The following is a 12,937-nucleotide window of genomic DNA, read 5'->3' as shown; positions in this document are numbered from 1 at the left end:
GCAAACACTGTCTACAGCTCTCAACTCATCAGCAACCCTAACCAAGTCCTAATTGAAGGAATTACACCCGAAGTTCTCCACATGGTTAAATGAACTGCTGAGAGAGTTTACTGCAGGCATTAATATGCAGCCCCAGTGACATCTCTTCTTGCTGCCATTGATCGTACCTGCAGCTTTGCAAAACTCCTCCTCAGTATCAGAGAACAGGATTTGAACGAGGTTTCTGAGCATCCTTCAGAAGCCTGACATCAGTACAGTTCATAGCAACTCTCTGTACCTTCTCCCTTTATACACCTTACGTTACAGTTTCTAAAATACACCATTTTCACTCTCAAAACATCGCCTACCTCATCCCAGGCAGGCATTCAGAATTTCATGCAGCACATCCTCAAAGTCCTAATATTTCCCTTCTGTGAATCTACTTGTATGTGACGGCACCATTGATAACATACAGTTACACTTATTGCCTTATAAACTCACATGCCATAAACCCCTGTAATCTGTAATGCTGTATCAGGTTCCTGTAAGTAACAGACAAAACAAGTTATGTTAAGATGAATACTGAAGGCTGTACTCTCGCCTAAGGAGGTACCTAAGCCACAGACATTGCACACCAGTCTCTAATTTTGAGACAAGCACAGAATTATAACCCTGTACAACTGAGATGTACAACTGAGATGGAGTTTACTGTTTGTAATACTTGCCAACAAGAGACAGAGGAGTTTGCCAGCAGCAAGTCTGTATTTCTTCTCTCCCCTCAATATTTTTGTTTGTTTCAAAGTGTTGATGAAAGGTACTAGACTGTAGGTCTAAGATAACAGCTGCACTGCAGGGCAGTATAATCCCATATGGGGTGGGGAGAGGTTGCAGTCTTGCTCCCCCAATTAGGGATTAGCCTTTCTGCTGATGCTGTCAGCTAACCACTGGATGAGATACCATTTTCATTACACCAGGCATGAAAGAGTGAAGAGCATCAGAAAGTAGCATAAAGCTAGTTGCCTTTTCCCTTGGTTAGAGTTGAGTGATTGAGAAGATGATCCTACTTACTTCTGCATGCCAGCTACCTCTGGTTTTGTTTCACCGACCATAAATTTTCTGTCCTTCAGAGTAAAAGCACAAACCATGGGTTATGGAGAAACAACGTACACTGAGAGGCCTTAGAAAAAACATTGTTTCTTTATATAATGTCCTGTAACTGTAGATTCTCCCACTACTGGTAATGACGTTAAACTCCAAACCACAAGTCTCTTAAATTTTGTCTCTCATGGCCCTGACTTTTTCTTGCCTATCTGTGAAGCTTTTTCCCATGCTTTCTATCCCTCAAGCTCCACTGGGAGGGGAGTTTTGTGGCAGGGACTGTGACTGTGCACACTGCATCAAATACCAAGTCCCTCTCTTCATTAGTACTGAATATTAAAATTCCTTAAGCAGTAATACTGTATCTGCTCAAAAGATAGCGAATTTCAGAATGAATCTGTGCAATAATACTTTAGGTCCCTTGTGCATGATACAGCTTTTAGGGATATGATGTCTCTCCTTTCATGTGATCCAGCTTTCTTTAGTCCACTTAATGACTTAAAGTTTCCAGTGGCTCTGGACTTGGTGCCCAGTTGTATCTCAGCACAATACTGCAGTTTCTGCCATTTAATTATAAACAAATGCAAATCTGACAATTGTGGAGAAATGAGCACTGTGTCATCTCTCAGGCTCCAGCTATGCGCCAAGCAATAAGCATGCCAAAATTCACTGGTGGGGAGGCAGCATTTAAAAAAAAAAATAAATAATATGTATTTCCCAACTGCATAGTAAGAAAGCACTGAACTAAAAACAAATGACCTTGCTTAGCCAAATTCAGTAAGAGCCTTGCTTGAAAGCTGTAGAGCTTGCCATCCAAGCTCTGTAAAAGCAGCCTAGGACTTGGGCTCAGTTTCTTGCTCTGTCAGTTACCTGCTGTGCAATCCTGGACAAGTTGCTCCTTTTCTCCATGACCTCAGTTTCCCATTGGAGTATTGAAAGAAAAAACACCCCAGACATTAAAAGACAGCCAAGTGACAAAATACAGTACTGAGAAGACTCAGACTGACATAGATAGAAAAGACTTTTGCTTATTCTGTAACATCCCTCATAAAGGGGAAAAAAAGAACTTTCCTGATCTCCTAGAAAAGCAACCAATCCAGAACATGGCCAGTGGGCAAAACAGCAACTCAAGTTTTTTCACAGAGCCATCTTGTTTCTTTGAGGGGCATCAGGATAATTTCACGAGCATTCTTTCATTCACAGCTCTGCCACACGGACACGGAGTTTCTTAGCTATTCTGTACAGGATTTGTTAAAGGTCAAGTGCACTGTCAGAGTTGGAACAGAAACCAAGGGTTGTGACTTTCCATTATAAGCCTGACAGAAACATCTCCTCTGCTGTTGGCTCAACAAATGGCCATATCCACTGATTAGATACATCCATTTCTTAAAAATTTATTATGAACTAAAACAAATAAAAAAGCCCTGAGAAGGAGGCAGTAAAGGCGTCCTTTCCTCCCCCACTCTCCTTGCACAGTCCAAATTAGTTCTGTCAACTCCATAAACTGAGGAGTACATTGCTTTAATCTTAAACTATAATAAGTCTGGCTTGGGAAAGTTTCAAGCATCTCTTTCACTGAGCTCCAGCAATGTCAGTGTTCTGTTGGGTACAGATCGTGTAAGTAAGATTGTAAAGTGTCAACTTCATAGAGGTGACTGGGGTCACTGACTATATCAGCTCAGGATCTGGCCCACGTCTTCCACAAGCCTTCCAGACAAGAAGTGTTTCTTGCTTCCTTTGCTAGGTTACAGACCAGGGCCACTGTGAAAATGTACTCAGAGATAAGCAGTTGAAGCAGAAACACAATGCAGGGCCCTGCATTGAAGGGCTCTTAGTTGGAGAATTATTCCTTTTAAATATTTATACAAGCTCTTCAAGTCCAAGCACTGCAACTTGGCTCCGTACTTCAGAACAAGTGGGGAAAGAAGGTTCCCTCTTGTGTACAAATGCCCAGAAAAGCCATGCCAACAGGTTACTGCACTCAGCACCAAGAACCAGGCAACTCAATGTGCATGATAATCCAGATGCTGGAGGGACGGAGAGTCAAAAAATCTGTTCTGCTTTGACTCTGACTTACAGCTGCAGCCAATAAAAGCTTTCAAAGTCTTTTCTGAAAGTTAACATTACTGGGGGATTTGCAGTGCTTACTAGAGTGCACACAGCAAATGCAGTTGGAGCGTTACTACTGATGAATAAACCTTAAATGTTTTTTACCGCCACAAATGATTGTCCAGATTTCAACCACTTATACATAGCAACACAGGGCCCTAGTGAAATCTTGTCAAAATCTACTCCAAATCAGTAATGATTATAGTTTAAACCAAGAAGGAAGTAAATCTCAATGTCTCTTCCTGCTTGCTTTCTTAGGGCAAACACTTGACATATTAGGGAACAAGCCAGATACAGATGTGGAATATTTTCTTGCAGATCTATACCTTGGAGTAGCATTATCATGCAAAAATTTAAACTTCAATTAAATGAGAAAAAAATAAAATGTTTCCAGGCCAGGGTTTGGGCAGGGAGTCTTGGAAAAAATAAAAGCTTAAAAAGATCAAACCCCAGAAGGCAAATAAACTGTTTAACTAGAAGGCTGAAACACTCCAAACCTTCTAGTTTTCCACAAGGAAGAGAAGAGGGTGGTTCAGTCATCATAGCTCAATGACTGAAGCTGATAAGCACAGATTCAGAGAGTTAAATTTTAGAATGAAAGCAATTTTAACTATTTGGAAAAGAAATTAATTTGATATGTTGCATTAGTTTTTATACTAGAGACTTGTTTGTAGCACATATTCAGTTCAGATAATAGCCATAAGAAATATCCCACTGATACACAAGAGTTTTTAAAACTACTCATTGTAGGTTTAATTTTGAATCCTGTGAGCATGCTTATACAAAGCATACAAAACACCCTTTGCTTTATTACAGTTTTAAATCTTTCTTCCAGGTCTGGCCTTGCAACCACTTGTCTTGATAAAATAGGTCACTTGAAAAAAGAAAGCTCAATAAAATGAATTACAAAACCAACAAGATTAAACTGATTGTGCTGTTTTTGTACAGTGCGGCCAAATTCTGCAAATATGCTGCTGGCTGTGGTTTGGCATTTAACAGCATGCGATCAGTGAGAAGGAGGAAATTTTATTCTCATTAACTGTTGCAGATTTACTGCAGTGAAAAAGGGCTATGTAACCTGAGAAGTGACAGAATGGAAAGATCAAAGCAGCAGTCTGGAAACTAAATAAACCTTCTGGCTACTTCCTGCAAGGAAAATTCACTCTGGCAATGTAAAACAGAGTCCAGTTAAAAACTACTCTCAGTTTTATGAGCTGTCACAGCAGCTTGAGTGGTTTGGACCAGTCAAGTTTAGAACATTATATTTCCTTGTTTTTGTCTCAGATACTTCTGTAAGCAGTTTTATAGTTTCTTTTTCCTTTTTTTTTTCCCCCCCTTTTTTTTAAGTGAAAAATAAAATTCTTTTCTTTGGATGAAATTGAGAAGGTCACAGCTAAACTCATTAAAACAAGCAGCTCTTCATTTGCACATTCCATTCCCATTTACTGTGTTTTAATATTTTACTTTGAGATTTATAAGTAATGTACATATGCTTTAATAACTCTTCCGCATTCTGTTCACTTATTGTTTAATATAAGTGCAAATCAGTTTACAGAGCCCAGATGGCTTGTAACCAGGGAGCCAGTCTATTTCTAGTAGCACATCTGGAGAGACTAAGAGTGGAAGACAGAACGTGGGAATTAATTAATGTTACATTTTAGAAGAGACAGACCCAGGTTTGAGGTATTTTTAGTTAAGACATTCCAAAGGACTTAAGCTAACTGCTGCAGCATTTTGGTATTCTTTTGAAATTCTTAACAGCCACATATAGCCATAACCATGTTGGTTAAATGAGGCCAACTGCAGGTGGAATATAATAAAATAAAAAGCAACTAAAAAAAATGTTAAAGAAGTGACTGCAAGTGAAAGAGGCCCAAGCATCCTATATTCCAGAAGAGTTGAAGTGCATTAAAACCTCAATGCTAACTCTTCCCAAATGGCATCTGCAACTTGCTGAAAAGATTGCACCTTTAAAAATATTCCCAAACAAGCTATTTCATCTCTCAGCATACTAGTGTAATTGTTCAGAGCAATTCAACAGCTCTTACAGCAAATGAAGCAAGTGCAACATGATCCTTCACGATACGGACCACACACCTTGGAGAAGTGGTGTGGTCCAGTCACAGTGGCACTGCAAGCACCAACAGGAGAGCACTGCTCTAATTCCAGGTTCTGGCACTTGACTTTGGATGAGTAACCTCACTTCTCCTTGACTTTGGTTCCCTGCCCATCTTGACCATCAGCTCTGTGTGCTGCAACTGTGGACATCGTCTGCATGTTGGGGGATACAAAGAGAACTGCCTGGAAGCTTCTCCTGATACAGTCCAAGTAGAGAATAATAATAATAATAAACACCCAAGCACATAAAAAGTTGCCGTATACTGAATACTGGATATGAAGAATATTGTCCTCTTCTGGATATGCACAAATCACAGGTAGTGCTGGACCCTAATCCTTTGGAGGTGCAGTATGCACAGACCTTCAAACTCCAGGAAAAACTCACTGGTTAATCTGGGTCAGAGACAAAAATCTTCCCCTTGAATAATCAGACTCCTGGACTTCAAAAATGCTACCAAAGCTGTCCACATCATAACAGCATAATTTGGTCAAATACCTAAATTAGTGACACCTAAACTTGATTGTAATATGATCAGGTTGCGGTATTTCATTTTTATAAACACTGCTTTGAGAAAACAGTATAAACAAAAAAAACCCAAAAACAACAGTTAGCAGGGAATATGACCGCTACCTAAAAAAAAAATAAAACAGGGAAAGAAATAACTAGTTTAGTACTGGTGCAGAAACAAATTATTACAAACTAGAAATAAAGAAACTCAAGTTCACATTCAAGAGCTCTTAGCCATGTTCTGAAAGCACCACTCCCACATTTAAGTACTGAAGGAAAACAACTACACGGTGAATTCTGGCTTAGGCCATGATCCAGGATCTGAAGAAATCAGGTGAAGTCCTTCAAGAAGCTTGTTCCAGACTTCGATCAAAACCCTCTGAAAGGCAGCAGTTCCTGCTTCCTTCTTACTATATTTTAGTTGCAAGATCTTAATGCCAAGCACATGTACCACGTGAACACGGACTGATGAACTAAAAGAAACTTACCTGCCTGTTTCACACAAATAGTCAGTAAATGCTGTACTGTCCAAATGAGAAGTGTGCTTTATCCCTGTTATATCAAGCCATATAAAGCCATATTAGAAATTTAGGGGAATCCTGCTGACCACATTCAGTTTAACTTATTTAAAACTAAACATGTAGGCAGTTATAACAACAGAATATGATTTAAAAAGAAGATATGACTGCTACCACTAACAAAATTTTTGTGAGATTAAAAAACAAAACAGAAACCAACCAACACCACCACCACCAACAACAACAAAAAAAAACACCCCACAAAACAAAGCTGAAAACCCCCTTATTTGTGTCCAAAAACTTCACTGGTTCTGGGCTTCTCTTTAAGTCCTTTTCAAATTCGTTTCAGTGGGATTTACAATTTGCTAATACTGATGTGTGATAAGCTAATAAAACCTGCCTACAAGGTTATAGGCCCAATTTACCAATAAAACCTAATTTGATTCTCTTGGGAATTGCAAATTAAATACTGTCCAAATGGTAGAAGCTGAGTACAACTCTGCTGAACATACTGCAATGGCAAAAAGATTTTGATGTTTTGTTTTAAAATAAAGCTTAAGTATGAAAAAGAAAAAAGGCACAGAACTGTAAGAAATATCACTATGGTAAAATGCTTAAAAGTGGAATCATAATAACTTGCACTTTATTAGCTTTTTTCTATTAGTTAAAATATTTTAGATTGGCTATGTGTCCACCTCTTAGACAGGAAAGCATTATAGCCTTTATTCAAATAATGAGGAGAGAGATGTGGATACCTTCAAATCTACTGTAGCACAGACCCCACAAGATCATGTTTTTTTATCTAAGCAAATTTTCCCAAGAACCATGAAACAAAGTTTCTTCTACCACTGCAAGCTGTAAAGGGTTGCCTGAGGCAGCTCACTTTTACTGTCTACTAATGTATTAGTTTTTCACTTTCAGAGATGGCCTTCAACATGGCACTTAACTGCTGAAAGGCTGGAAAGGGAATGTTCAAATTCCTAAATAAACTGTGCACATCACTGAAAATGTGACATGGATGAGAAATACTCCAGAACAGGGTCACCAACTCTTTCAGTCCTTACGAAGGTTCTTTATTTCAGCAATATATCCTGTATGGTTTAAAGACTAAAACAAGGAAGAGATTAAATCCTCAATGCTTGAGAAGTACAACATGTGACTGCTCTTAGCAAATATAATTGAAGATGAGGATCTACACGTAAGATAGCTACAAATGTTGATGTAGAATTTAAGTTACAGATACAACCATTTAAAAACATTTTGCTAAACATTCACAAAGTGAGCATTTGCCAGTGCCTGATGCTGTTCCTGTACCTGACCTGAACAGAAGCTATTCAGCTGTAGCTCATGACTGGGAGTTCACATGACCTTGCAGGAGTCAACATGAATGGAAGGCTACAGACCTATGTCTTTCCCCTTGAAAATTCACATCTGATTTTCAACAGTGTACCCAAGCAAAAAAGTCTGTGCATATGACTGTTCTTGCCATTGAATGTGGCCATTTAGCACAGGCAGATATTACATGTGGGTAACGTAACTAGAAATAAAGCAAGTCACAGTAACAGTCTTCCCTGTGCTCCCACCAGGACCTACAGACATGTATTACTGAAGCCCGCATCACCACAGCTTCTGTCAACCCAAGACACAACAGCTTTGTTATACATGCCTATTCTTCCCAGAGACAGACACAACTTAACAGAAGTCAATGCAGAGCAGCCCGCAAGGTGCTGGCTCCATATACTTAGTTCACAAAATATCACAATGACCTTGCCATGGCAAAAAGAAATGTAGCTACAGTTTTAGGCTGTAAATCCAGGCAAGAGGAAAGATGTTCCACCAAGGACAGTCACCCCATAAAACTGGTTTTGCTTGACATGCCAAACCTCACTGCTTCCTGGGAAGAAGTTTCAATCAGATCTATGTTGAGAGATGTGAGCACACACACAGAAACGCCTTGTCTTAGTAAAAATGAAGATTGTGCAATGGCAGCTCTGCTACATCAGAGGTTCAAGGATTCCGTACAGGAGAAAACTTCCTCAGGATGAGGGAAATAAAAAATTTTGGCTAGCTCCAGCATTCCTAACTATTAAACTTTCTAAAGCTACAGACAAAGGACTTGGGAACTCTGATGAAGGTATGAACAAAAAATTAGCTTTTGCACTTAAAGTTTGTATCATTATCTAGTTATTGCCAGGAAAGGTTAAAAGTGGTCTGTTCCCCAAAGGGTAAAAAACCACTGTAGATATCTTTATTATAAGATATTTAGCCATCATTATTATGTTTGTAGTTTAAAGTAATTAGTCTCAAGAAGGTTATTAAAATTTGACAAATAGCAACAGATTCCTGAAGATGTCTTTAAGCTGGTCTTTATCCCTTGCAGCTCAGACACTAAGCTGTCATCACATCAGCCAAAGGTGAGGGACTTCTTGTTTGCTACAATCATAAAACTTTCACTCTCTATTAAGAGTTATCAGAACCAGAGCCTTGAATACAGATTTTAATAACAGATGAAAATTTCAAATCTATGCCTAATGTCCATCTGTTTCTCAAAGACAGTAAGATGATTCAAAGCTGGTAATCTAATCACAAAAGTCTTTTCATAGCCAATGAAAAAACCTGGATACAAGCTGTCAAAACAACCTCCTCAGCATGTATTTTCTGCTGAATGGAAAACATACCTTACAATCTGTTTGCATTCTGCTCCCAGTCTTTGAGGAAAACAAGAGATGCTGTTTATGTGTTTTATCACTGCTTCTGTGTACATTATTCTGAAATAATTCTATTTATAGACATCATACACAGCAGTAAAATTCCAGTAAGAATATAGTTCAGAAATAAGAGCTGTAAACTAAAGCTTCAAAACACACAAACTAGCTTACAAGAAACAAAGCATTTTGATTTCTAATAATGTCTTCAGTCCCTAAAGTGAGGGTGGCAGCATTACAAAAATGGCAACTTTCCACATCTTTATTATGTGCTGCTTCTCCTTTATGCTGACAAGTACCAGAAACAACAATTAACTCTGTTTCAGGATACGTCCAGAATAGCAAACCTGCAAGCAAATGGCAAACTGAACTTAGGGGTAGGTACTTTTACAATTGCATTCAAAGCTGTTGTGTACTTCATGATGCAGAAATCAGTAATGGAGAGTAGCATTCTCAACTGTTGACAGTAGTCAGTCTCTAGGTTTCAAAGGAAAGTTCAAGAAACCCTGTAAAGGGAAGGCAATGTCTTTGAAAAATGCAGTCCTTAAGATACTCCACCTAACCTGCCATACGTAGAGATGTTCTTACTGCTAATACTATCACTCCATGTTTCCCTCTTAAAAAATAATGGGGGGCAAAAACCCCTCTGTGCTAACCCAGCAGGTGCCTATAAATACCTTAACTTTTTTAAAGTTATGTTTTGCTTGACTTCAAAAAAAAAGGGCTTTCCTACCTGCCTGAGACTGTGCAGCAGATCTAGGTATGTAGGTCCAGTATCCCCTGGGACAGGGACTCCACAGGAGATGGTTCTGATACCCCTACTAGGTTACAGGAAAGTCAACCACTTCATCAGCTGCACATCTGGATAATGCCACCGCTCCAATTCTTCTGATTTTTCCTCAGTGTAACTTGGTGGAATTGTAATGGCAGAGGCTGTCCTACACCTCTGCTAAGAACTAGCATCCTACAACCAAGGAAGCACATGGTTCTCACTATCTGCTCAATGCAGTATAACTGGTATAACAACTTAATGTATGACAGCTGTTGTGGGCTGAGCTGCCTTAAACAAATATTATTAAGTATTGCTCACAAGGAAAATCTTCAAGGCAACTTGAGTTTGGTTGCAATCCTTGAAAACCTCTCCTCACAGACCATTTCTCTGGCTCCAAAAAAAATAGGGCCGGTGAGAAGAACACACTCAAGCCCTGGTAACACACTGGGGGCAGCAACACCGTTTCAACACTAGATCAGCTTCTCAGTGACATGCAGGCACTAAAAAGGTGAGTCTTTCTGTCTGACTTCTTAAGGCTTTCCCAGAGGCAAGGAGAAGTCCTGATTCAGTCTAAGCACATTGCAAGAATAGGAAATAACCTCAGAGACATTGAAGACTTAACATATCCTAAGTTTTCCTCATAGCAATGCAGAAAGGAGAAAAAAGGATTACTCAAAGTTGCGTAGCAAGAAGTCAGCTCATGACTGTCACCTACCTCAAACTTTACAGGGTGGTCTTAAATGAAAGAAGAGACTTCTTCAGACCTCACCTCATCGCTTAACAAACCACTTTTTCTATTACAGAATTAAAAAGCCTAATATAAAAGGCCAGGACCAGAAGACACAGGCACAACAAATAACTGTGTAACAAAAAAGTGTAACAAATGAAAACATCAGAAATATGTTCATTATTAGGTCATTTCTCTTTGAACTCACAAAAAAATGTTACTGTTAACTTGCTAGATGCCTATGCAAATCATAACTCAGCTCGCTTTAAAAAAGTTTTGGAAAACATTTCCAAACATTAATAATAGAAAAATGAACCATTTTTATAACAAAAATCTTGATTTATTAAAAGCTGGAACTGGTTAAAAATAAATCCTTGACATAAGGTTCTTGTTAGCTTTAAACTGTAAGCATAAAAATACCCTAGAATTATGTTTTGGTATGGATGAAATGTACACTATATAACACATAAAAAGAGCCTTGACTTGCTGCTATTATTTTTAATTAGGCTCTCTAGCACGTATGGTTTTACCTTCCAACACCAATTCAGATTGGCGGAATAGGGAAGGTCTGGCTCTTCAAACTCATGGGACTGGCAATTCCATGGCTCATGCCTTGGAGCACTAATGCATTTTACATTAGCTCTAAGCATCAGGAAATCCTGGCTTCTGGCGCCAAGAAGTTCAAAACGATAATGACACACATCTGAAAACTCGGATTCGCCATTTGACTGCCAGTATCTATTCTATCAAACAATTCAGTCCTGCTCTGTTACAAATAGGAGAGAACATTTGCAGCAGTCTACACTGTTTCCAATTAGACTGGGTGTCTGGACTGCAGATAAATCCACGGAGCAATCATATCAAAATAAGTTTTCCTAGAAAACAGAATTCTAGTGAGAAATCTGAATATTTACAGAGGTTATCTATCTTCAACAGGCAATTACCAAGTTAGTCATTACCTAAACTGCATTTTCTCTGTTTTCTTTCTCAAGGTGAGCTCCAAAATGCCTTGAGACACTGCAAGAAAATTCTACAAATACTTAATTTAACTGGGTATATACCAGATGTATTTTGCTACTAATTTTAGGTTGAATACAATCAGATTAAAAAATCTATTTACTAATGTAGCTCCCGGATAAAGGATTGCAACTTGAGGTACAGTGACCTACTTTAACCCAAGGACACTCAAGATACTTTTCTTCCCAGCTGAATGCTTTCTGGCAAAACAAAAGCATCTTGACTGGAGCCATACCTAAGTTTATCGGAAACAAAGGAGTCCACAAGCTTCACTCTACACACCTTTCCCCCCATCTCCAAGGGGGCATGAAGGCTGTTGGGACCACATACCCATACAGTGTTCTGGTTGATACAGAAATCTGTCATCTCCTGGATTGTGTGTCTATTTTAAAGTTTAAAATGGTAAGTCATATAGTAAGACTCCAAGGGTAGCATATAGCTCATACTTCCCTCAGTTTCTCCTGGTGATGCCTGGATGCTCTGAAACAAAGGTTGTGCATTTGGAAGCTATCAGCTCCAGTATTCCCTTCCCAAATATAGGCTCAGTGCAAAGGATTACACACTAATCTGAACTTGATCTTTACTGATTATAAACACTTCCTTTTTCCAAGAGTATTTATTTCGCAAGTCCTACTTTTTTTTCCTGATCTGAGCATTTTTGTTATTTTAATTTGTTGTTAAAAATGTTATCACCATTCCACCCCTTGACAAATGTTCTGCTTTCTGGTGCATTACAGGTAAAATAAACAAGTGTAACCATCCACTGCCCTTTAACAACTACAAGAAGCAACAATAAAGGAGAAAAATCTTTTTTGCTTCAGCTGTACATCTGTGAATTAATCATATTTTACAAATGATGACTAAAGTTCCAAGTGGTGAAAATAACATTCTTCTTTTGGAAAGAAACAACTTCAACCACGTGGCTGGGCAAGTCCAGACAGCATCCTGTTGAAGTGAATTCTGTACCACTACTGTAAAGTGTTTTAAATATTTCATACTGAGTGCCCATAAAGGCACTTCCTAAACGCAACAGGGATCTATGAAGATTCCATTCTTTCAGATAAGTCTTCTCTATTTTGAATCTGTGGGAGAGGTCTACTTAGAAATACAAACTGCAACAGCTTGTTAACATTCAGAGAAGGAGAGGTTATTGATCAAAGGCGGAATTCAGAGAAACATTTCCCAAAAGTCAAGTCCACATCTTCTGCTCATCTAGCAAATTTTCAGAGTAAGTGCCCTCGATAATCTAAATGAGAATACCTCGGGAAAACTTGGGTTAAGTGAAAAACAAACAAAGAAACAAACCAAAACCCAAACCAGAACCAAACCAACAAACAAACGCAAAAACCTCCACAAAACCCAAAACACCAAAACAGACAAAACACC

General features: G+C 38.7%; 1 protein-coding gene across 2 annotated transcripts in view; it reads right to left on the bottom strand.

The window, feature by feature from the left end:
- The window catches only part of KIFAP3 (kinesin associated protein 3), a 69,780-nt gene that overhangs the window by 4,769 nt on the left and 52,074 nt on the right, over window positions 1-12,937 (bottom strand). The gene's annotated exons all lie outside the window — the stretch shown is intronic.

The sequence above is a fragment of the Pezoporus occidentalis genome, unplaced genomic scaffold, assembly GCF_034315485.1.
Source record: "Pezoporus occidentalis ecotype Australia unplaced genomic scaffold, CSIRO_AGI_Poc_V1 ctg76, whole genome shotgun sequence".
Lineage (NCBI taxonomy): Eukaryota > Metazoa > Chordata > Aves > Psittaciformes > Psittacidae > Pezoporus > Pezoporus occidentalis.
Note: the sequence above shows the minus strand (reverse complement) of the source record. Positions and strands in the feature narration are given on the sequence as shown.